This window comes from Somniosus microcephalus, chromosome 28, assembly GCF_052327205.1.
Source record: "Somniosus microcephalus isolate GS21.2 chromosome 28, FLI_Smic_1.0, whole genome shotgun sequence".
Lineage (NCBI taxonomy): Eukaryota > Metazoa > Chordata > Chondrichthyes > Squaliformes > Somniosidae > Somniosus > Somniosus microcephalus.
The window spans coordinates 13,739,089-13,763,427 of record NC_141014.1 but is presented as its reverse complement, the minus strand read 5'-3'; the positions used below and the strand labels follow the sequence as shown (position 1 = coordinate 13,763,427).

The 24,339-nt window shown below is 49.1% G+C and overlaps 3 non-coding genes across 3 annotated transcripts; all 3 read left to right on the top strand.

Moving 5' to 3' along the window:
* The first annotated feature begins 7,025 nt into the window (after positions 1 to 7,025).
* trnar-ccu (transfer RNA arginine (anticodon CCU)) lies at positions 7,026 to 7,098 on the top strand. Its single transcript has one exon. It is a non-coding gene; the product is annotated as a tRNA-Arg (tRNA).
* A 4,019-nt stretch (positions 7,099 to 11,117) lies between these two features.
* Positions 11,118 to 11,190, top strand: trnar-ucu (transfer RNA arginine (anticodon UCU)). Its single transcript has one exon. It is a non-coding gene; the product is annotated as a tRNA-Arg (tRNA).
* Positions 11,191 to 16,391: 5,201 nt separating this feature from the next.
* trnar-ccg (transfer RNA arginine (anticodon CCG)) lies at positions 16,392 to 16,464 on the top strand. The gene has a single exon. It is a non-coding gene; the product is annotated as a tRNA-Arg (tRNA).
* The last annotated feature ends 7,875 nt before the right edge of the window (positions 16,465 to 24,339 follow it).

The following is a 24,339-nucleotide window of genomic DNA, read 5'->3' as shown; positions in this document are numbered from 1 at the left end:
TGAGGATGTAACTAGCAGGGTAGATACATGGGAACCAGTGGATGTCGAATATTTGGATTTCCAAAAGGCATTCAATAAGGTGCTATGTAAAAGACTTTTAAAAATTTGTTCCTGGGATGTGGGCGTCGCTGGCAAGGCCAGCATTTATTGCCCATCCCTAGTTGCCCTTGAGAAGGTGGTGGTGAGCCGCCTTCTTGAACCGCTGCAGTCTGTGTGGTGAAGGTAGTCCCACAGTGCTGTTAGGGAGGGAGTTCCAGGATTTTGACCCAGCGATGATGAAGGAACGACGATATATTTCCAAGTCAGGATGGTGTATAACTTGGAGGGGAACTTGCAGGTGATGGTGCTCCCATGCGCCTGCTGCCCTTGTCCTTCTAGGTGGTAGAGATCGCGATTTTGGGAGGTGCTGCCGAAGAAGCCTTGGCGAGTTGCTGCAGTGCATCTTGTAGATGGTACACACTGCAGCCACGGTACGCTGGTGGTGGAGGGAGTGCATATTTAAGATGGTGGCTGGGGTGCCGATCAAGCGGGCTGCTTTGTCCTGGGTGGTGTCGAGCTTCTTGAGTGTTGTTGGAGCTGTACTCATCCAGGCAAGTGCCGAGTATTCCATCGCACTCCCTGACTTGTGCCTTGTAGATGGTGGAAAGGCTTTGGGGAGTCAGGAGGCGAGACACTCGCCGCAGAATTCGGCGATGGTAAGGCAATTGAATATCAAGGGGCGGTTGTTAGACTCTCGTAAGTTGGAGATAGTCGAGAATCAGAGGGCACCGATTTAAGGTGATTGGCAAAAGAACCAAAGGTGACGTAAGAAAAAACCTTTTTACGCAGTGAATGGTTAAGATCTGGAATGCGCTGCCTGAAAGGATGGTGGAGGCAGACTCAATCTTATCTTTCAAAAGGGAGTTGGATAAGTATCTGAAGGAAAAAAATTCCAGGGTTACAGGGAAAGGGCAGGGGAGTGGGACCAGCTGAGAGCTGGCACGGGCTCGACGGGACGAATGGCCTTCTTTCGTGCTGTAACCATTCTATGATGCTATGATAGTCATTGCCTGTTACTGTGCCTGGCGGGAACGTTACTTGCCGCTTATCAGCCCAAGCCTGACTGTCATCCAGGTCTTGCTGTATGCGGACATGGACTGCCTCATTATCTGAGGAGTTGCGAATGGAACTGAATACTGTGCAATCATCAGCGAACATCGCCACTTCTGACCTTATGATGGAGGGAAGGTCATTGATGAAGCAGCTGCAGATGGTTGGGCCTGGGACACTGCCCTGAGGAACTCCTGCAGCGATGTCCTGGGGCTGAGGTGATTGACCTCCGACAACCACAACACTACGCAAGGTAAGGTATCCTGGGGTTGGGGTAATACATTAGCATGGATAAAGGAGTGGTTAGCAGACAGAAAACCGAGAATAAGGAAAACGGATCATTTTCCGGTTGGCAGGCTGTAACTAGTGGGGTGCTTGGGCCTCAGCTATTTACAATCTATATTAATGACTTAGATGAAGGGACGGAGTACAATGTATCCAGATTTGCTGACGATACAAAGCTAGGTGGAAAAGTAAGCTGTGAGGAGGACACAAAGAGCCTGCAAAGTGATCTAGACAGATTAAGTGAGTGGGCAATAAGGTGGGAGATAGAGAATAATGTGAGGAAAGGTGAGGTTATTCACTTTGTTAGGAAGAATAGAAAAACAGAATATTTTTTAAATGGTGAGAAACTATTAAATGTTGGTGTTCAGAGAGATTTAGGTGTCCTCGTACAGGAAACACAGAGAGTTAGCATGCAGGTACAGCAAGCAATTAGGAAGGCAAATGGCATGTTGGCCTTTATTGCAAGGGTGTTGGAGCACAAGAGTAAGGAAGTCTTACTACAATTGTACAGGGCTTTGGTGAGACCACACCTGGAGTACTGCGCACAGTTCTGGTCTCCTTATCTAAGGAAGGATATACTTGCCTTAAAGGCGGTGCAACGAAGGTTCACTAGATTGATTCCTGGGATGAGAGGGCTGTCCTATGAGGAGAGATTGTGTAGAATGGGCCTATACTCTCTGGAGTTTAGAAGAATGAGAGGTGATCTCATTGAAACATATAAGATTCTGAGTGGGATTGACAGGCTGGATGCTGAGAGGTTGTTTCCCCTGGGTTGAGTGTCTAGAACCAGGGGTCACAATCTCAGGATAAGTGGCTGGTCATTTAAGCCTGAGATGAGGAGGAATTTCTTCACTCAGAGGGTTGTGAATCTTTGGAATTCTCCACCCCAAAGGGCTGTGGATGCTGAGTCATGGAGTATATTCAAGGCTGCGATAGATAGATATTTGGACTCTAGGGGGAACAAGGGATATGGGGTCGGGCGGGAACGTGGAGTTGAGGTCGAAGATCAATCATGATCTTATTGAATGGCGGAGCAGGCTCGAAGGGCTGTATGGTCGACTCCTGCTCCTACTTCTTATGTTCTTATGGCAATGGACATTGAAGTCCACCTGATGGTATGAGAGTTCATGGGGTCCGGAGTCAGCGTTGAGGACTCCCAGGGCCACTCCCTCCTGTCTGTGTACCACTGGGCCGCCACCTCTGGTGGGTCTGTCCTGCTTGTGGGACGGGACATACCCAGGGATGGTGATGGAGGAGTCTGGGACCTTGGCTGATAGGTATGCTCCTCTGTGGTTGCATTCTAGCCCAAGCTACAAGTTTAAAGTTACCTGGGCCCACTGACCATCCACCTCTTTGTTTACATCATTCAGCCCTGGAAATTTCCACAGAAATACCTCCAGCATACCTCTCGGCTACTCGGATAAGCAGATATTAGGACAGGTGCCCTAAACCTTGGTCAAAGAGGTAGGTTTTAAGGAACATTTAAAGGAGGAGAGAGAGGTAGCAAGGCGGAGATGTTTCGGGAGATACCGTGCCCACTGTCCATTCCCCGACACTCCCCGCTCTTTGTTTTCATCAGTGAGCCCTGGAACGTTGCTCAAATTTGACTTCCCAATTCCTGGCCTTCTCTGCCATCAATACTACACTACTCCACTGGACTCCACTGGAATACACTGTAAGACTCAGCTGCTGTGATTCTGACCTTCTATTCAGTTGCTGCAGTTTGAGGGTAACTTTGTCCAGTTTACAGCCCATTCCCCATCGCTGCTGTTACCTGCTGATTCTGTGACTGTCCCACTGGTTTCCTTCTTCTTAGGCAGTCCCTCGAAACCGAGGATGATTTGCTTCCACATTAAAAATGAGTTCTCAGGTGACTGATGAGTCCAATGCGGGACCTACACACTCTGTCACAGGTGGGGCAGACAGTGGTTGAAGGGGCGGGTGGGTGGGGTGCTTGGGTTGATGTGCGCTCCTTGTGCTGCCTGCGTTTCACTTCCGCTTGCTCCCGGCGACGAGACTCGAGGTGTTCGGCGCCTTCCTGGATGCTTCTCCTCCACTTTGTGCGGTCTTGGGCCAGGGATTCCCAGGTGTCGGTGGGGATGTTACACTTATTCAAGGAGGCTTTACGGGTGTCCTTGAAGCGTTTCCTCTGCCCACCTGGGGCTCTCTTGTCGTGCCGGAGCTCCGAGTAGAGCATTTGTTTTGGAAGTCTCGTATCGGGCATGCGGACAATGTGGCCCGTCCATCAAGGCTGATCGAGCGTGGTCAGAGCTTCGATGCTGGGGATGATGGCCTGAGCAAGAACACTGACGTTGGTGCGCCTATACTGCCAATGGATGTGCGGGTCCTTGCAGTTTATTATACCCCACTGGTTTATTTTGCTGCTGTCTGGGTCCTAACCAGTAATTCCCTCTCCTGGGCCGACATCCATTTCTCCACCGTTTCCGGATCTTATGGTGGACTCCAACTTCACCAGTGCTTTCTGCCCCACAACAATTCTCCACATTACCCGCTGTGATTATTTGCACGAACACCTTTGCACATGCGCAGTATACCGGAGCCGTGCAGGCGCGCCCGATCCACATCTGCGCAGGCGCGCTGTATCCTGGAGCCTCACCTGTGCAGCACCCAATGGTTGTGGCCTGCACTGTGGGCCCAGCGTTCCTCGGCTCCGTGCGGAGAAGATCACTCAGGGGAGCCGCTGGTGGCCGGGGAAGAGGGGGGCGGGGAAGATCGAGGTTCGAAAGGGGAGAGAGAGAATCGACAGGGGGGGAGAGAGAGGGGGTGGAGTGGCGAATTGAGAGAGGTTCGAAGGGAGAAGAGAGAGAGGAGATTGGAGTAGAGAGAGAGAGAAGGGAGGAGACAGAGGGAGGAGTTCGGATGAGGAAAGAAAGGGGAGAGAGAGGAGAGGGAGTGAGAGAGAGGAGACTGGAGAGAGAGGAGATCGGAGAGAGAGAGGAGAAGAGAGAGAGAGGAGATCGGAGAGAGAGAGGAGAAGAGAGAGAGAGAGAGAGAGAGGAGATCGGATGGGGATAGAGTGGAAAGGGAGAGAGAGCAGGGGGAGTCAGAGAGAGGAGACTGGTGGGGGAGAGAGAGGAGATCGGAGGGAGAAGTGGGGAGGAGATCGGAGGGGGGACTGAGGAGATTGGAGGGGGGAGAGAGGGAGATCGGAAGGGGAGAGGATCTAACGGGGGGAGAGAAGGTCAGGAACTCGGAGGGGGGTAAAGAGCACGGAGAGCAGAGTGGGGATGGGGGAGGAACGTGATCCCGGTCTAAATCCGGAAGTCATGACACTGTCATTCCCTGAAATGAATATTTATTTGTACTGATACACAAATTAGCATTGATCCATTTGTTCTTTGTACCTTACCTCAAACTTTACTCTGGCTGTGCACAGTTTGGGTTTGATTGATTATCTACTGTGCTGTTCGGGCCACATGGGGAGAATGGGGTGAATCGATTCAGTCCCCACCCAACAATGTGCATTTTAAATCCTAATCAAAGATTTTCTGTCTGCGTTGGGAATAGTTTGCCAGGTAAATGTAAATGCCACGACTGGAGAATTTTAGCTGTGAGGAAAGATTGGATCGGCTGGGGTTGTTTCCTTTGGAACAGAGGAGGCTGAGGGGAGATTTAATTGAGGTGTATAAAATTATGAGGGGCCTAGATAGCGTGGATAGGAAGGATCTATTTTCCTTAGCAGAGAGGTCAATAACCAGGGGTCATAGATTTAAAGTAATTGGTAGAGGGGATTAGAGGAGATCTGAGGGGAAATTTCTTCACCCAGAGGGTGGTGGGGTCTGGAACTCACTGTCTGAAAGGGTGGTAGAGGCAGAAACCCTCATCACATTTAAAAAGTACTTGGATGTACACTTGAAGTGCCGTAACCTACAGGGCTACGGACCAAGAGCTGGAAAGTGGGATTAGGCTGCATAGCTCTTTGTTGGCCGGCGCGGACACGATGGGCCAAAATGGCCTCCTTCCTTGCTGTAAATTTCTATGATTCTAAATAATGATTTAGACATCACAAAATGGCCCTTAAGTCTCACGATTTTCAGCAAGTTAATTGCAGCCCCAGTGGCCTAATGGATAAGGCACTGGCCTCTTATGCCAGGGATTGTGAGTTTGAGTCCCATCTGGGGTGATGTGTTTTTAAAGATTGATAGGTGCAGCCAGGCAGGGGGAGGCTCCATTCATTGGCACCTGTCAGCCAAGTTTCGGTCACGGCCATAATATCAGTGCAATTGTCCAGAATAAGCTCATAGATGGTAAGGGCCTTGTTTACAAGTTGATGGGCGTTCTAAAGTGAGTGAGGATTTGGGAGGGCAGAGTATCCCAGAGATACGCTGGAGCTATTACTGTGGAAATGTGGAGAATTGCCATGGGGCAGAAAGCACTGGTGAAGTTGGAGGCCACCACAAGACCCAGAAAGGGTGCAGAAATGGACGTCGGCCCAGGAGAGTGAATTTCTGGCCAGGACCCAGACAGCAGCAAAATAAACCAGTGGGACAGTCACAGACTCAGCAGGTAACAGCAGCGATGGGGGATGGGCTGTAAACTGGACAAAGTTACCTTCAAACTGCAGCAACTGAATAGAAGATCAGAGTCACAGCAGCTGAGTCTTACAGTGTATTCCAGTGGAGTTTCCTAGTATTGATGGCAGAGAAGGCCAGGAATTGGGAATCAAATTTGAGCAAAGTTCCAGAGCTCACTGATGAAAACAAAGAGCGGGCAGGGTTGGGGAATGGGCAGTGGGCACGGTATCTCCCTAAACATCTCCGCCTCGCTACCTCTTCTCCCCTCCTTTAAATGTTCCTTAAAACCTACCTCTTTGACCAAGGTTGAGGAGACCTGTCCTAATATCTCCTTATGTGGCTCGGTGTCAAATTCTGTTTGATAATCGCTCCTGTGAAGCACCTTGGGACATTTTACTATGTTAACGGTGCTATAGGTACTTGAGGGAAATAAACTTGCAGGGCTATGGGAATAGAGCGGAGCAATGGGACTGACTGGATTGCTCTAAAGAGAGCTGGCATTGACTCGATGGGCCGAATGGCCTCCATCTCTGCCGTTATGACTCGATGACTCTATGACGCTATTCATGAAGCCCAGGATCCCGTAAGCTTTTTTAACTGCTTTCTCAACCTGCTCTGCCAACTTCAATGATTTGTGCACATATACCCCCAGGTCTCTCTCTTCATGAACCCCCGTTAGAATTGTACCCTTTAGTTTATATTTCCTCTCCTCATTCCTTCGAACAAAATATGTCAGTTCGCTCTTTTCTGCGTTAAATTTCATCTGCCATGTGTCCGCCCATTCCACCAGCCTGTCTATGACCTCTGGAAGTCTAACAGTATCCTCCTCACTGTTCACTGCACTTCCAAGTTTTGTGTCAGCTGCAAATTTTGAAATTGTGTCCCGTACAAACTTTACTCTGGCTGTGCAGTTTGGGTTTGATTGATTACCTACCATAGTGTTCGGGCCACATGGGGAGAATGGGGTGAATCGATTCATTAGTCTCCCAACAATGTGCATTTTAAATCCTAATCAAAGATTTTCAGTCTGCGGTGAGAATAACTTGCCCTGTAAATAATGATTTGGCGGTCACAAACTGACCCTTAAGACTCATGATTTTCATCAATTTCTCTACAGCCCCAGTGGCCTAATGGATAAGGCACTGGCCTCCTAAGCCAGGGATTGTGGGTTCAAGTCCCATCTGGGGTGATGTATTTTTAAAGATTGGCACTACGGTATCGCCGTCAAGGCCCAGAACGTCAATGCAACCATCCAGAATAAACTCGTAGATGGTCAGGGCAGTGTTCGCAAGTTGATGGGCATTCTAACGGGAGTGGATTCGGGAGAGCTGGAGGTATTTCCGTGGAAATGCTGTAGAATTGCCGTGGGGCAGAAAGCATTGGTGAGGTTGGAGGCCACCATAAGATCTGGAAACGGCCGAGAAATGGACGTCGGCCCAGGAGAGGGAATTTCTGGTCAGGACCCAGACAGCAGCAAAATAAACCAGTGGGACAGTCACAGACTCAGCAGGTAACAGCAGCGATGGGGGATGGGCTGAAAACTGGACAAATTACCTTCAAACTGCAGCAACTGAATAGAAGATCAGAGTCACAGCAGCTGAGTCTTACAGTTTATTCCAGTGGAGCCCAGTGGAGCAGTGTAGTATTGATGGCAGAGAAGGCCAGGAATTGGGAATCAAATTTGAGCCAAGTTCCAGGGTTCACTGATGAAAACAAAGAGCGGGCAGGGTCGGGGAATGGACAGTGGGCACGGTATCTCCCTAAACATCTCCGCCTCGCTACCTCCCTCTCCTCCTTTAAATGTTCCTTAAAACCTCCCTCTTTGACCAAGGTTCAGGGCTCATGTCCTAATATCTCCTTATGTGGCTCGGTGTCAAATTTCGTTTGATAATCGCTCCTGTGAAGTGCCTTGGGTCATTTTACTAGGTTAAAGGCGCTATATAAATGCAAGTTGTTGTAGATGGCTCTGGTATGGCGCGAGCAGTGACAGATATGATGGGTGAAAATAGCTCCCATCTGTGCTTAGCATTCGAAGACTCTGAATCTGAGGCAGATGTCACATTTCTGAGCGGTCCATTGTCCTCAGGCGGGTTTCAATGTGTATTCAGCCCCAGTGGCCTAATGGATAAAGCACTGGCCTCCTAAGCCAGGGATTGTGGGTTTGTAGTCCCATCTGGGGTGCTGTGTTTTTAATGATTGACACAACGGTGGTTTAGGCGGGGCAAGTGGTGGAAGGTGCTGCCAGGCGGGGAGGCTGCATTAAGGAGGATTGTATTATCACCTGTAGCCAAGATTCCATCAAGGCCGTAAGGTCAATGCAATCATCCACAATAAGGAGGGAGAGAGAAGACAGGCCAGTTAGCCTGACATCAGTCATCGGACAAATGTTGGAATCCATTATTAAGGGAGTGATAACAATGCACTTAGAAAATCATATGATTAGGTCTTTGTCAAAGGGAAACTGTGTTTAACAAATTTATTGCAGTATTTTGAGGATGTAACTAGCAGGGTAGATAAATGGGAACCAGTGGATGTCGTATATTTGGATTTCCAAAAGGCATTCAATAAGGTGCCACGTAAAAGGTTTTATTTTTATTTGTTCCTGGGATGTGGGCGTCGTTGGCAAGGCCAGCATTTATTGCCCATCCCTAATTGCCCTTGAGAAGATGGTGGTGAGCCGCTGCCCTGAGGAACTCCTGCAGCGATGTCCTGGGGCTGAGGTGATTGACCTCCAACAACCACAACACTACGCAAGATAAGGTATCCTGGTGTTGGGGTAATACATTAGCATGGATAGAGGAGTGGCTAACAGACAGAAAACAGCGGGTAGGGATAAACGGGTCATTTTCCGGTTGGCAGGCTGTAACTAGTGGGGTGCTTGGGCCTCAGCTATTTACAATCTATATTAACGACTTAGATGAAGGGACCGAGTACAATGTATCCAGATTTGCTGACGATACAAAGCTAGGTGGAAAAGTAAGCTGTGAGGAGGACACAAAGAGCCTGCAAAGGGATCTAGACAGGTTAAGTGAGTGGGCAATAAGGAGGGAGATAGAGAATAATGTGAGGAAAGGTGAGGTTATTCACTTTGTTCGGAAGAATAGAAAAACAGAATATTTTTTAAATGGTGAGAAACTATTAAATGTTGGTGTTCAGAGAGATTTAGGTGTCCTCGTACAGGAAACACAGAGAGTTAGCATGCAGGTACAGCAAGCAATTAGGAAGGCAAATGGCATGTTGGCCTTTATTGCAAGGGTGTTGGAGCACAAGAGTAAGGAAGTCTTACTACAATTGTACAGGGCTTTGGTGAGACCACACCTGGAGTACTGGGCACAGTTTTGGTCTCCTTATCAGAGAAAGGACATACATGCCTTATGATGCAGTGCAATGAAGATTCACTAGATTGATTCCTGAGATGAGAGGACAGTCCTATAATGAGAGATTGTGTAGAATGGGCCTATACTCCCTGTACTGTTTATCTAAAAGGGGAGGAATTTTTGTGTATGTACCTTTAAGGGAATAACTGGTCTTAGACTGCAGTACCGGCAGTGACCACCCCTGTATAAAAGGCCCTAGCAGGCTTCTGTAGTTTCAGTTTCAAGCTGCCTCTTGTTCAGTAAAGTACCTGTTAAACTGTTCTCCTGAAGTCCGTGTATTATTGAGGCGCGGACTTTACAATTCTCGTAAATCTTTTCTGCAGCCTCTCTAAGGCCTTCACATCCTTCCTAAAGTGCGTTGACCAGAATTGGACACAATACTCCAGTTGGGGTCGAACCAGTGTTTTATAAAGGTTCATCATAATTTCCACGATTTTCTACTCTATACCTCGGTGGCAGGACATATTGAGAGAGTGGTAAACAAAGCATATGGGATCTTGGGCTTCATAAATAGAGGCTTTAAGTTTTGAGTACAAAAGTAGAGAAGTTATGCTGAACCTTTATAAAGCGCTGGTTGGACCACAACGGGAGTATTGCGTCCAGTTCTGGTCACCACACTTTAGGAAGGATGTGAAGGCCCTTGAGAGGGTGCAGAGGAGATTTACCAGAATGGTTCCGTGGATGGGGGATCTTAGCTACAAGGACAGGTTGGAGAAGCTGGATTTGTTTTCGTTAGAGCAAAGGAGGTTGAGGGGTGATTTGATAAAGGTGTACAAGATTATGACGGGTTTGGATAGGCTAGACGGGGAAAGGCTCTTCCCACTAGTTGATGGCACAAGGACTAGGGGACACAGATTTAAGGAATTGGGCAAGAGATACAGGGGGGATGTGAGAAAAAACTTTTTTACACAGTGAATGGTGATGACCTGGAACTCGCTGCCGACGGAAGTGGCGGAAGTGGAGACACTCAAGGTTTTCAAGGGGAGGCTGGATAGGTACTTGAGGGAAATAAACTTGCAGGGCTATGGGAATAAAGCCAGGAATGGGACTGACTGGATTGCTCTAAAGAGAGCCGGCACGGACTGGATGGGCTGAATGGCCTCCCTCTGTGCCGTTATGACTCGCTGACTCTACAACTCTATTCATGAAGCCCAGGATCCCATAAGCTTTTTTAACTGCTTTCTCAACCTGCCCTGCCACCTTCAATGATTTGTGAACATACACCCCAAGTTCTGTCTGTTCATGCACCCCCTTTAGGATTGTACCCTTTAGTTTATATTTCCTCTCTTCATTCCTTCTACCAAAATGTATCAGTTTTCTGCGTTAAATTTCATTTGTCACGTGGCCGCCCATTCCACCAGCCTGTCTATGTCCTCTTGAAGTCTATCACTATCCTCCTCACTGTTCACTGCACTTCCAAGTTTTGTGTCATTTGCAAAGTTTGAAATTGTGTCCTGTACAAACTTTACTAAGCTGTGTCTTTATGCATTTCTCCACTTCACCTGAAGAAGGAGCAGCGCTCCGAAAGCTTGTGATTTCAAATAAAGCTGTTGTGTGACTTCTTACATTTGTCCACCCCAGTCCAACTCCGGCACCTCCACACCAAACTTTACTCTGGCTGTGCAGTTTGGGTTTGATTGGTTACCTACCGTAGTATTCGGGCCACATGGGAAGAATGGGGTGAATCGATTCATTAGCCACCCAACAATGTGCATTTAAAATCCTAATCAAAGATTTTCTGTCTGCGGTGAGAATAATTTGCCCTGTAAATAATAATTTGGCGGTCACAAACTGACCCTTAAGTCTCATGATTTTCATTGCTTTATGTACAACCCCAGTGGCCTAATGGATAAGGCACTGGCCTTCTAAGTCAGGGATTGTGGGTTCGAGTCCCATCTGGGGTGATGTATTTTTAAGATTGGCACTATTGTAGTGTCCGTGTGTTGATAGAGACACTGAAGACAGGAGTTGGTTCATAGGTGTTTACTAAGCAAAGTCTGGGGGGGGGTTCTGACGGCTATACAGGCTTATATAGCCCGAGTAGCCATTACCGGCATTACAGCACACCTGGGGCTCTTAAAGGCACATACACTACAATTCCTCCCCTTTTAGTTAACCAGTACATCATATTTTAAGTAATTATTAATTACATGTTATAAGAAAAATAATCCACACATTGCTGCAGTTAATCAAATATAAGTCAATCTCTCAGGAGGCTTCGTGACTCGGTCCGGATAACGCCTCGGTGGTGTAGTAGTTTCTGGTGGTGTAGTAGGTTCTTTTGGCAAGGCTGATTCGGCTTGAATGCCAGTGTCGGGTTCATCGGGTTCCAGTATCACCGGATCGGAGGTAGATATGGGTATCTCTACTTCATCGTTAGACGTATAGAGTTGTGGTGTAGGTTGTCCCTTTTCGGATGAGTCTATGATTTGGTCAGCATGGCGCCTTATTATGCTTTCTCCGATGTCCACGGTATACATCAGTGGTCCTAGTCGTGTGCAGATAGTTCCAGGCTGCCATTTCTCGGTACGGTAGTCCCGGGCTAAAACTTGTTGACCTATCTGGAAGGTTCTAGTTGGCCTTTCATTCATGCCTTGAAACTGCCGGTTCTCCACGTCCCTTCTGATGTTGGGCTTGACCAAATCCAGCCGGCATCTTAGGTTTCTATCGAAGAACATCATGGCGGGAGTTTGGTTGGTAACCATATGTGTTGCATTCCTGTATGCGAATAAGAAGTTATCCACCTTGTGTTGAAGTTTTATGTCTTCATTACCCATGGCATTTATGGCCTTCTTGAAGGTCTGGACAAACCTTTCAGCCAATCCATTGGTGGCGGGATGGTATGGGGCGGACGTGTAGTGCTTAACCCCATTGTTTTTTAAGAACTTCCTGAATTCTTCGGACACAAATTGCGGTCCATTATCAGAACAGATCTGTTCCAGCAGCCCATTCCTGGCAAATATGGTCCTTAATACTGTGATGGTTTTTTCCGTGGTGGTGGAGGACATCTTTATTACCTCCGGCCACTTGGAGTGTGCATCAACCGCGATTAAGAACATTGAGTCCATAAATGGACCAGCAAAGTCGATGTGTACCCTTTGCCAGGGAGATGAGGGCCACGCCCATGGATGTAGAGGGGCTTGTGGCGGAGCGTTTTGGACCTTCTGGCATCCTAGGCAGCTCTTGGTCATTTCTTCGATGTCTCCATCGATACCTGGCCACCATACAAACGCCCTGGCTAGGTTCTTCATTTTCACTCCACCCAGATGCCCCTCGTGAAGCTCCTTTAGCACTTTATCCTGGAGTTTGGGTGGAATCACCACTCTGGATCCACACATCAAGGTTCCTCGGCACACTGACAGCTGTTCTCTTCTTTGCGAGAATGCTGGCAACAGTGGTTCGCCATGTGCCGGCCATCCCTTCACTGTTAAATCGTAGACCCGTGAGAGAGTCGGGTCATTTCTCGTCTCCCTTTCAATGGCAGAATTTGTTACTGGTAGACATTCCACTGGGTCTACTGTAGGTGCCTCTTCTACCGTTGGCAACGGTAGGCGCGATAAACCGTCAGCATTCCCATGCTGTTTTGATCCTTTGTATTCTATGTTGTATTGGTGTGCCCCTGGAAAAAGGGACCACCTCTGTAGCCTTTGCGCTGTCATAATGGGAACACCCTTTTTAGGGTTGAATATGGAGATGAGGGGTTGATGATCAGTCAACAAGGTAAATTTTTGTCCGTGTAAGTAATGGTTGAATTTCTTCACTCCCCATATCAGGCTGAGTGCCTCCCTGTCGATTTGGGCATAGTTACGCTCAGCTGAGTTTAATGAGCATGACGCAAAAGCTATCGGCCGTTCTGAGCCATCAGGGAATTTATGCGATAATACTGCTCCTATGCCGTAAGGGGATGCATCGCACGCCAGTCTGATTGGCAGTGATGGGTTGTAATGAGCCAAAACTTCTTCGGATGTGATTAAGTCTTTGCATTTATGGAAGGCACGTTTACAGTCTTTGTTCCATTTCCAAATCACTCCTGTTTGTAGCAGTTCATTAAGAGGGTGTAGAAGAGTTGATAAGTTCGGTAAAAATTTATGATAGTAATTTATTAATCCCAGGAACGACCTTAATTGTGAAACATTTTCAGGTGCTGGGGCTTTTATGACCGCTTCAATTTTTTCAGGTGACTTATGCAACCCTTCCTTATTAATTATGTGGACACAATATGATATTTGATTTTGGAAAAATTCGCACTTGGGGCGATTTGCTCGTAGGCCCCGTTCTCTCAGCCTAGTGAGCATTGTGTGTATTTATCGTGAGATATTTTTTAGAGGCCTCTTCAACCTCCATCTGTAGATATGCCTGTGCCAAGTCAATTTTGGTGAAACGTTTCCCTCCGGATAGTGAGGTGAAAATATCTTCTATCCTCGGAAGAGGATACTGTACTGTGTGAAGGACCGGGTTTACAGTCACCTTGAAGTCTCCACAGATGCGAATTTTTCTCTGTTCTTCAGATTTATCATTATTCAATGCTTTCTTCATGACTGGAACGATGGGTGTTGCCCACTCGCTCCAATCTATTTTGGATAATACGCCTGCCTTTTCCAAATTCCCCAGCTCTGCCTCGACTGCTGGACGAATTGCGTATGGCACCGGTCTTGCCTTAAAAAACTTGGGAATTGCTGCATCTTCCACTTTTATTGAGGCGGTGATGCCTTTCAAGGTTCCTAGTTTCTCTTGAAACACTTCTTTGGCGTTGGCCAAGATGTCTTTTAATCGTTCAGGTATGATGTCATCATCGTTTTTTTCCTTACTGGTCACCGTCAGTGCCTGAATGGAGTGCCAGTCTAAACGTATCTTTCTGATCCATTCACGTCCCAACAACGGTGGACCACCATCTTGTAGAATGTATAAATACAACTTTTGTATTTCTTTGCCGTTGTATACAACAGGCACCCTTATTTTTCCTTTGGGGTATACTTTCTGCCCCGTATATGTTTTTAAGATAATGGATGTGTCTTTTAAAGGTATATGCGGAAATAGCCTCTCGTAATCCTGTCGATTTATTATGGTTAGAGCTGATCCTGTATCTAGTTCCATTTTAACTGGGGACCCTGCTATCGTGAGGGTAACCCAAATGGTTTGGTAATCATCTTTGGCAAGTACATTATGTAATTTGAGACAGCTTAGTCTCTTGTTTTCGGAGTCGCTATCGCTTTTCTGGTCTTCGGAGCTACTGTCCGTCACATTTGTACCTTTCTGTACTTTTCTTTATTGATTTTTTTTTTCTGTCTGTGGATTTATTTTGTCCAGATCGGCATACCTGTGCAATGTGTCCAATCTTTCCGCATTGCCTGCATGCTTTGTCCTTGAACCAGCAGTCCCTCTGGTTATGGGTGGATCTGCCGCAGCGATAACATCTTTCGAAACCCTGTGTCATTTCATGGGTGCCGAAGTCCTGTGTCTTTTGTTGTATCTCTGCAGCTCCTCTTGCTGCTGCTTCGTATGATACAGCCATACTGAAAGCCTTGTCCAGTGTTAAATCTTTTTCACAAAGCAGCCTTTTTTGTGTTCCTTCACTTAAGAGACCGCAGACAAATTTGCCTCGAAGATAATCTGCTAGTCCTGCCTCGAATTGGCAGTACTTTGATAGCTTTCTTAATTCGGTGAGGTAATCAGCGTTACTTTCATTCTTGTGCTGATTTCTCTTGAAGAATTTGAATCGTTCCCTTATCAGCAGCGGTGTTGGGTTTAAGTGCTCCTGCAGGGTATCAACAATTTCTTTAAAATTCTTGTCCTTTGGTTTGGCTGGAGTGATTAAATTTCGTAACAGCCCGCATGCCTTTGCGCCCATTAGGTTCAGCAGTACTGAAGCTTTTTTTTTCATCTTCTATTCCATTTGCAGTGCAATATACCTCTACTCTTTCCACATATGTGGTCCAATCCTCTATTTTGCTATCAAAAGCATCAATATTGCCAGACTTAGGCATCTTAGAAAAGATATGGCGCTTCCCACGCTTTTCTTTCTGTTCTGCAGAAAAGATATGGCGCTTCCCGCGCTTTCCCGCCGCTGCTGCCGATGACAACGCTGTTTCCCGCGGTTTCCGTTCTTTTAAAAAATTTATTCACAGTTGGAGACTCGTTCCCGCCGGACTTTCTCTCTTGGTCTGAACGCCGACCTGCTTGCAGCGCTGGCCGTCTCCCGAGTGCTCCCTCCCAGTCTGTTATTGCTTGCCTCCGATTTCGCTGCCTGTCTTATCTGTAGAGCCAGCCGCTGGAGTCCCAGCCTGACGCCCAGGAAGGATTAGCGCAGTACCTGCCACCACTTTCTTGAGTCTTCTGGACGCCCGAGGAATCGATGTTCTTGAGGTGCTGCCGAATTGTAGGTAAGTCCGTTTCCACTTCGTCGCCACTGTAGTGTCCGTGTGTTGATAGAGACACTGAAGACAGGAGTTGGTTCATAGGTGTTTACTAAGCAAAGTCTGGGGGGGGGGTTCTAACGGATATACACAATATACAGGCTTATATAGCCCGAGTGGCCATTACCGGCATTACAGCACACCTGGGGCTCTTAAAGGCACATACACTACAAATATGATATAGCCGTCAAGGCCCAGAATGTCAATGCAGCCATCCAGAATAAACTGGTAGATGGTCAGGGCAGTGTTCGCAAGTTGATAGACATTCTGAAGGGATTTGGGAGGGCGGAGTAACCGAGAGGTACGCTGGAGGTATTTCTGTGGAAATGTGGAGAAATGCTGTGTGGCAGAAAGCACTGGTGAAGTTGGAGGCCACCATAAGATCCAGAAATGGACGTCGGCCCAGGAGAGTGAATTTCTGACCAGGAACCCAGACAGCAGCAAAATAAACCAGTGGGACAGTCACAGACTCAGCAGGTAACAGCAGCGATGGGGGATGGGCTGCAAACTAGACAAAGTTACCTTCAAACTGCAGCAACTGAATAGAAGATCAGAGTCACAGCAGCTGATGTGCATTTTAAATCCTAATCAAAGATTTTCTGTCTGCGGTGAGAATAATTTGCCCTGTAAATAATGATTGGGCGGTCACAAACTGACCCTTAAGTCTCATGATTTTCATTGCTTTGTATATAGCCCCAGTGGCCTAATGGATAAGGCACTGGCTTCCGAAGCCAGGGATTGTGGGTTCGAGTCCCATCTGGGGTGATGTACTTTTAAGATTGGCACTATGGTATTGCTGTCACGGCCCAGAATGTCAATGCAACCATCCAGAATAAACTTGCAGATGGTCAGGGCAGTGTTTGCAAGTTGATAGACATTCTGAAGGGATTTGGGAGGGCAGAGTAACCGAGAGGTATGCTGGAGGTGTTAATGTGGAGAAGTGTTGTGTGGCAGAAAGCACTGGTGAAGTTGGAGGCCACCATAAGATCCAGAAATGGACATCAGCCCAGGAGAGTGAACTTCTGACCAGGAACCCAGACAGCAGCAAAATAAACCAGTGGGACAGTCACAGACTCAGCAGGTGACAGCAGCGATGGGGGATGGGCTGTAAACCAGACAAAGTTACCGTCAAACTGCAGCAACTGAATAGAAGATCTGAGTAGTCCAGTGGAGCAGTGTTGTATTGATGGCAGAGAAGGCCAGGAATTGGGAATCAAATTTGAGCAAAGTTCCAGGGCTCACTGATGAAAGCAAAGACCAGGCCGGGTCGGGGAATGGACACTGGGCACGGTATCTCCCTAAACATCTCCGCCTCGCTACCTCTCACTGCTTCTTTAAATGTTCCTCCAAACCTACCTCTTTGACCAAGGTTTAGGGCACCTGACCTAATCTCTCCTTATGTGGCTCGGTGTCAAATTTTGTTTGATAATGGCTCCTGTGAAGCACCTTGGGATATTTTACTAGGTTAAAGGTGCTATATGTTATATTCATTAATAACTAGTCATTTTTATTAAGAACAGCTAGCTTTTGCTGGACACTTTATTGAGCACATGTGGACTAGGCACAGTATCTGTAGAGGCCTCCATCTTGACTGCTGCCTTGTGGGTAGCATCGTGGGTAGCCCACACTTATATACATACAGCACCACCTAGTGTACCATTCCAGAATGACAGGTTACTGATCATTACATCCCCCTTTCTTTGAGGTTAAACAAAATCAGTATCAATCAATATCAATCAATAACAACATAAACATCTTCAACAGTCAATGCATTTTCAATGTAGTTTTCTTTGTACTCAAAGATTAAGTCTATCAGGATTTTTTACTTTACGTGTGGATCTTCTCAGCACAGGTAAGTCTGATGTGTTTTCATGAGAGCCTGTATGTGTATTTGTGTTTGATTGTTCTGGTGGTGAGTGACAAGATTCAGTTGTGGCATTGTCATCGATTTGCTCTTCGATAGTCTCTTGTGTTTTTAGGAGGGAACGGCGGTTCCTCCTGAGAATCTGTCCTTCCTCAGTTCTAACAGTGTATGACCTTGGTCCTACTTCCTCAAGAACTGTAGCTTTCCTGTTCCATGCATCTGGATCCTCAATCCTGACAACATCATCCCTTGTCAATGGTTTCAGAGTTTTGAATGACTTTTCTTAGTGTGATTTCTGTTTCAGCTTTAACAGTTGAAGTCTCTGTCTCAGTTCCTTACTCTGCTTTTCTTTTGCACAGCAGGGTAGCATGGTACGCAACTTGCGACCCATTAGGAGTTCAGCAGGTGAAGAACCAGAGTCTAAAGATGAGGCTCGGTAGCTCAGCAGGGCGAGATAAGGATCAGACTTGCTTTCTGTCGCTTTCTTCAGTAGCTGCTTGAGAACTTGAACACCTTTCTCTGCCTTACCATTTGACTGAGCATACAAAGGACTGGATGTGATGTGTTGAAAGTCATAATGTGCTGCAAACTGTTGCCACTCTTACAGTTGAAGCACGGACCATTGTCGCTAACGGCAATCCTGGGAATTCCATTTCTGGCGAAGATGGATTTCACATGCATTATGACACTGCTTGCTGTGGTGCTTGAGAGCAGCGCCATCTCAGGATAGTTAGAATAGTAGTCAATCACTATTAGATAGTCTTTACCATTTAAATGAAAAAGGTCCATACCAACCTTTTGCCATGGTGCTGTTGGTATGTCAGCTACTATCATTGGTTCCTTTGCTTGTTTGTTTTGATGTTTCTGACATGTCTCACATTTGCCTATCATGTTCTCAATGTCCTTATTTATGCCAGGCCAATAAACAGTGTCTCTTGCTCTCCTTTTGCATTTTTCAATTCCGAGGTGTCCCTCATGAATCCTTTTGAGCATGTCTTGATATAGAGCCTGTGGAATGACTATTCTGTTCTGTTTTAGTAATAGTCCACTTGCGACACTCAATTCTGACCTTATGTGAAAATATTTGGGACAGGAACCTTTTGGCCAACCATGATGAATGTTCTCAGTTACTGTTTGTAATACTGTGGGCTAGATTTTCAGTAGCTTGCGCCAGCAGTTAGCGCCTTAAGAGAAGTGATTTCCGGGCGCTATGCGTGTAGCGCCCGGGTGCAGCGCAGTTTGCGCCCCGCCCCAAATTAAGTTGCCCGTTAGCGCCGGCGCAAAGTTTAGCGCCCGCCCGGATGCGCGCGCAGAAAATGACGTCACATCCTCGTGCAACGCCCTTTTGCCGCCCCGATTGCAAACTTCAGTCGGACCGCCCCATTGTGCGGCGGGCGGCCGGAGCGTTTGGAAAAAGGAACACAACACAACCAGCGCGGGCCCCGGGGGGCGCTAATTAAAGGGAACGTCCTCTCCAGTATAAAGGCCATCCTTTTTTCAGAAAACAGTCTTGTGCAACGCATTTCTGGAGACACAACAAGGAGGATAGCTAACTGGTTTCAAGCAGCAAGAGCCAGGTATTTTTGGACTCAGGCAATAGCGCTGCAAGTGGCCATTTGGAAATTAGACTGTTTGCCAGGATTTGATGGGGGCTGCATGGGGTGCCAACGCGCAGCTGCAGCGCCATATCCGTAGGGCTCGCAGACGCATTGTGAGAGGGGCAGCCCTGGCTAGAGGCAGAGGGGGCTACAGGCGTCGGCCACGTAGGCCTTACCCAGTCAGGCTATACCGCCAGCAGCGCTCCTATCTAAACATGAGTGCCGCGCGATGTGTTAGAAGGCTCCGATTCCGAAAGGAGGTGATTGCAGAGATCTGCCACCTGCTTCGCCGAGATCTGCGGCCAAAGCTCAGGTGCAGGACGTCTCTGTCGGTGGAAGTGAAGGTGACGGTGGCATTGAACTTCTATGCCACTGGCTCCTTCCAATACGCTGCTGGGGACATAGCAAACATCTCCCAGTATGGCGCGCATCGCTGCATCCGCCACGTGACCGAAGCACTGTTCAGAAGGAGAAGCCAATTCATCTCCTTCCCCATGGCCCTCGAGAGCCAGCATCAGCGCGCATTGGGATTTGCCAGACTCGGGGAATTGCCCTTGGTGCAGGGCGCCATTGACTGTACGCATGTGGCTTTGCGGGCCCCTCTGGAGCATGGCGAGCAGTATCGCAACAGGAAGGGCTACCATTCTCTGAATGTGCAGCTGGTCTGTGACCACAAGCAGCGCATCATGGCAGTCAATGCCAGCTTCCCAGGCAGCAGCCACGATGCCTTTATCCTGCGGCAGAGTACTGTGCATGACATGTTCCAGGCACAGCCTTCCCCAAGAGGATGGCTCATCGGGGACAAAAGCTATCCTTTGTGCACCTGGCTCATGACCCCGCTCCGCGCGCCCAGGACCGCTGCTGAAGAGGCCTACAACGAGAGCCATCAAACCACCCGCAACATCATCGAGCTAACTATTGGGGTCCTCAAGCAGCGGTTCCGCTGCCTTGATCGCTCCGGAGGAGCTCTCCAGTATTCGCCGGACCGGGTCTCCCAATTTGTGGTGGTTTGCTGCATGCTACACAACCTGGCTATCCGCAGGACTCAGGCACTGCCACCTGACGTTGGACCAGCACCTCAGGAGGAGGAGCAGGAGGAGCATGAGGAGGAGGAGGAGGAGCAGGAGTACGTTCCCAGGAGGGAGCGACCAGGGCCAAGGGCCGCACGACGCCACCTTATTACACGGTACTTCTAAGCCCCCTGTCAGGGAATGGCCAGGGGCCATGAGGGAAGATGAATGCAGCCGCTCCGCAAGCCCTCAGCCGGCGAAGCCAACAAACACTAAGAAGAACAACCATGGAGACTGCATGAATAAAGATAATTTTTTATTGCACAAAAATGAAAAGCCCTTCCCACATGAATCCCCAAAAACAATAAACGGGCCCCACAAAAACCCCAACAAACGACTCACTCGCACAAACTGGGGAGGAGCCACTCCACCTTTATTGAAACCGGGCCTCAACGTCGGCCTAATGCAAAAAATAAGCCCTCCAAAAGCACAACCATGGGCAAAATAAAGATGGCCACCGCCATATTAAAGGAAAGCTGCCCACACCCTCTACTGAGTGGCCCGCGAGGGCGAGACCTTGGCCAGCATTTTGCCTCCCCTGCCCTGCCTGCTGCTCCTTCGCAAGCTCTGCCCAGTGGCTGCTGCGAGGCTGGGGGAAGGCGCCTGAGGCTCAGATGCCCTTCCGCCAGATGCCGCTGGGGGGCGGCCTACACGGCGTTTGGGCCTCGAGGGGCCGTCTGCTGAGTGGCGCACCTGAGCCTGGCCACCATCAGCTGCAGCCGCTTGCCGTTGACGCCCCAGAGGGGGAATGGCGGCGACGGATGGCGCAATGTGGGCCAGCTGGCGTCTGGGATGCGCTGGCTGGTGCTGTGGCGCGGTGGCACTCGGCTGGGCCCGCACTGCAGGATCCGCAGCAATCAGCCGACGGGCGGCTTGCTGGGATGGTCCAGCGCGGCGCCTGCCCTGGCGATGCCTGCCTGAGACAGCGCGTGTGGCAGCAGTGAGTGGCCCTGTGGTCCTGGTGTGCGCGCGCATCACATCCGCCAGGGTCTTGACGGCATCAGTCAGCATGCGGCCAGTCGCGGCAGTTGCTGCCCCGAACTCGCGCACACTGGTCGCCAGCGACTCGATGGCCTCAGGCATGCGCCCCACCACGCTCATGAGCTCCGTGTGGCGCTGGTCCGAGTCGTCGGCCATCTTATCCAGCTTCCGCACCTCCTCCAAAGTGAAGGTGTCCGGACTGGAGTCGCGACTCTCCCGCTGGGGAGGAGGGGGCCGAACTAGGGGACCCTTGCCGCGTTGGTGACGGCGAGTGTGCTGAGCAGCAGCACTCCCCTCTGATCCTTCCCCCCTTTGGGGGGAAGGCCGCGGGCCACGCGCACGGCTGCTGGGTGGCTGGACGCCACTGGTCCCAGAAGCTGCATTGCCCTGCGACAGTTCCTCCAGGCACTCGTCCAGTGAGGAGGTGTCAAGCATTTCCTCCTCTCCTGCGGGACGTGACTGTTCCCCCGAAGGTCCGGCTTGCTCCTCCTCCTCCTCCTGGTCGGAGGTGCTGTAACTGGCAGCTTCAGGGTCCTGGTCGTCACCAGCTGAAAGCAGGAATGCACAAGAGTAGCTTCAGAGTGAGGAGACGGCGTCAGCGAGGGAGTTAGGACTGGTGGGATTCAGCGCATTGGTGGGACAGTGGCAAAGGAGGTAGCTCGGATGGGCCAGTGCGACGCGAGAGGGCCAAAAGGCGAGGTCCTTACCATTGCCGGGCAGTGGAGGGTCGGATACACCGCACGCTGTGGGGACAATCACACGGGCTCCCATGAGCACACACACGCGCTCCTTCAGCCGAGTGAGCTTCTGCAGCTTGGCGCGGCCACCCCTGGCACGGGCCTGGCGATTAAACGCTACTTTAGCCTGCAAGAGAAAGGACGGGCTGTAAGTGCGCAGTGAAGCCCTGATGTAGTGTGCACTGCCTCCCATGGTGGAATAGCTTGGCCAAAGTGTAGCCCTGATGTAGTGTGCACTGCCTCCCATGGTGGAATAGCTTGGACAGAGTGAAGCCCTGATGTAGTGTGCACTGCCTCCCATGGTGGAATAGCTTGGACAGAGTGAAGCCCTGATGTTGTGTGCACTGCTTCCCATGGTGGAATAGCTTGGACAGAGTGAAGCCCTGATGTACTGTGCACTGCCTCCCATGGTGGAATAGCTTGGCCAAAGTGTAGAGTGCCGAATGGCCATTTGATGCTCATGACTGTCCCAATGCTGCTGGCTGAGGGCTGGCCAATAGGACTTTCAGGTCCCTTTGCCCATCATGTCAGGTGTACATGCAAGAATGAGGAGGAGACTGGAAAGGCTACTCACCTTCACAATCCTGGTCAGATCGTTGTATTTCTTACGGCATTGTTTGTGGGTCCTGGGGGCCTCGCCGGTGAACGTCACCCTCTGGGCGATCTGCTTCCAGGCTTTGGTGTAGTCATGGTGGGTTGGATTCCTCCCACTCTCTGGAAACAAGATCTTGCGCCTCACCTCCAGAGCTGTGACCATTATGTCCAGATCACCCTCTGAGAAGCGCAGGGCACGCTGACGGGCCTTCTCTGGCGTTGCCATGACTCCCTGGGGCTGAGCAGCAGTGTTGAGGCCTCTTTGCAAGGCTGCAGTGTGCAGGGCGTGGCAGCAGACCAATTCGTCCCTTCCCCCTTTAAGAGCTGGTCGGCACCACGGGGTCTGCTGTCAGTGCAAAAATGACCGCACCCGTGCTGCGCCCCGCCTGGGCGCGATCCCTCTGGACCGCCGGCTTAGCGCCTAAAGGTAGGAGTGCAACGCCTCTTTTAGCACTCCACCACTCTCTTAGGGCGAAGCCACTGAATTTCCGGCAACGGGGCGCTACTTTGGGGCGGGCGCTAACTTCGGGCGGGCGCTAAGGTTAGCGCCCCAAAACTGCCTATACTGAAAATCTAGCCCTGTATCTTTTACTGTTTCTTCTGCTATTTGCTTTGATTTTGTGTCTGACACGGGCAGCGCAGCAGTGACCATACTCACATGAACATCCACGTCTTCTTCAATACAGCTCACATGACTCATTGTGGGTGCTCGGGATAGTGCATCTGCTAACACTATGTATTTGCCTGGTGTGTAGATCAGTTCAAAGTCATATCTTTGCAGCTTCATCATGAGTCGTTGAATCCTTGGAGACATCTCATTCAGGTTCTTTTTTATGATGGCAACCAGTGGGCTGTGGTCTGTCTCAACTGTGAAGGTGGGAAGTCCATATATGTAGCCATGAAACTTTTCTAGTCCAACTACCAAGCCTAGACATTCCTTTTCAATCTGGGCGTATCGACACTCAGTATCAGTCATAGACCTGGAGGCATAGGCAACAGGCTTCCAATCTTCACCCTCTGCTTGTAGCAAGACCGCACCTAGGCCATCTTTTGATGCATCCGTTGACACTTTGATTCTTTTTGTTGGGTCAAAGAAGGTGAGTACAGGTGTGGTTGTCAGCACTGTTTTGAGGTTTATCCACTCTTGTTCATGTCTTTCTGTCCATGCGAACTCATTTGTTTTACGTAGCAGGTCTCGCAGACAGGCTGTCTTGGCTGACAAGTTAGGAATGAACTTTCCAATGAAGTTTATCATCCCCATGATGCGTAGCACTCCTTTTTCGTCAGTGGGTCGGGCATTTTGAGTATGGCGTTTACTTTTTCCATATCTGGCTCTATTCCTTTACCAGATAGATTATCTCCTAGGAAAGTGACTTCCTGGACGCCAAACTGACACTTGGCTTTGTTGAGCTTCAGTCCATTCCGGCGTATGCTCTGTAGCACTTTATTCAGTCTCTCATTGTGTTCTTTCAGTGTGGAGCCCCAGATGATGATATCATCAACATAGACCCGAACTCCTTCCAGACCTTCAATTATGTGTTCCATCGCTCTATGAAAGATTTCAGATGCAGATATTACCCCGAAAGTCATTCTGAGGAAACAATACCTGCCAAATGGTGTGTTGAAGGTACAGTATTTGGTGCTCTCTTCATCCAGTTTTAGTTGCCAAAATCCTTGTGATGCATCGAGCTTTGTAAAGTATCTGGCACCTGACATTTCACTGGTGATTTCTTCTCGCTTGGGAATCTGGTAGTGTTCACGTTTTATGTTTGCATTTAAGTCCTTTGGATCCATGC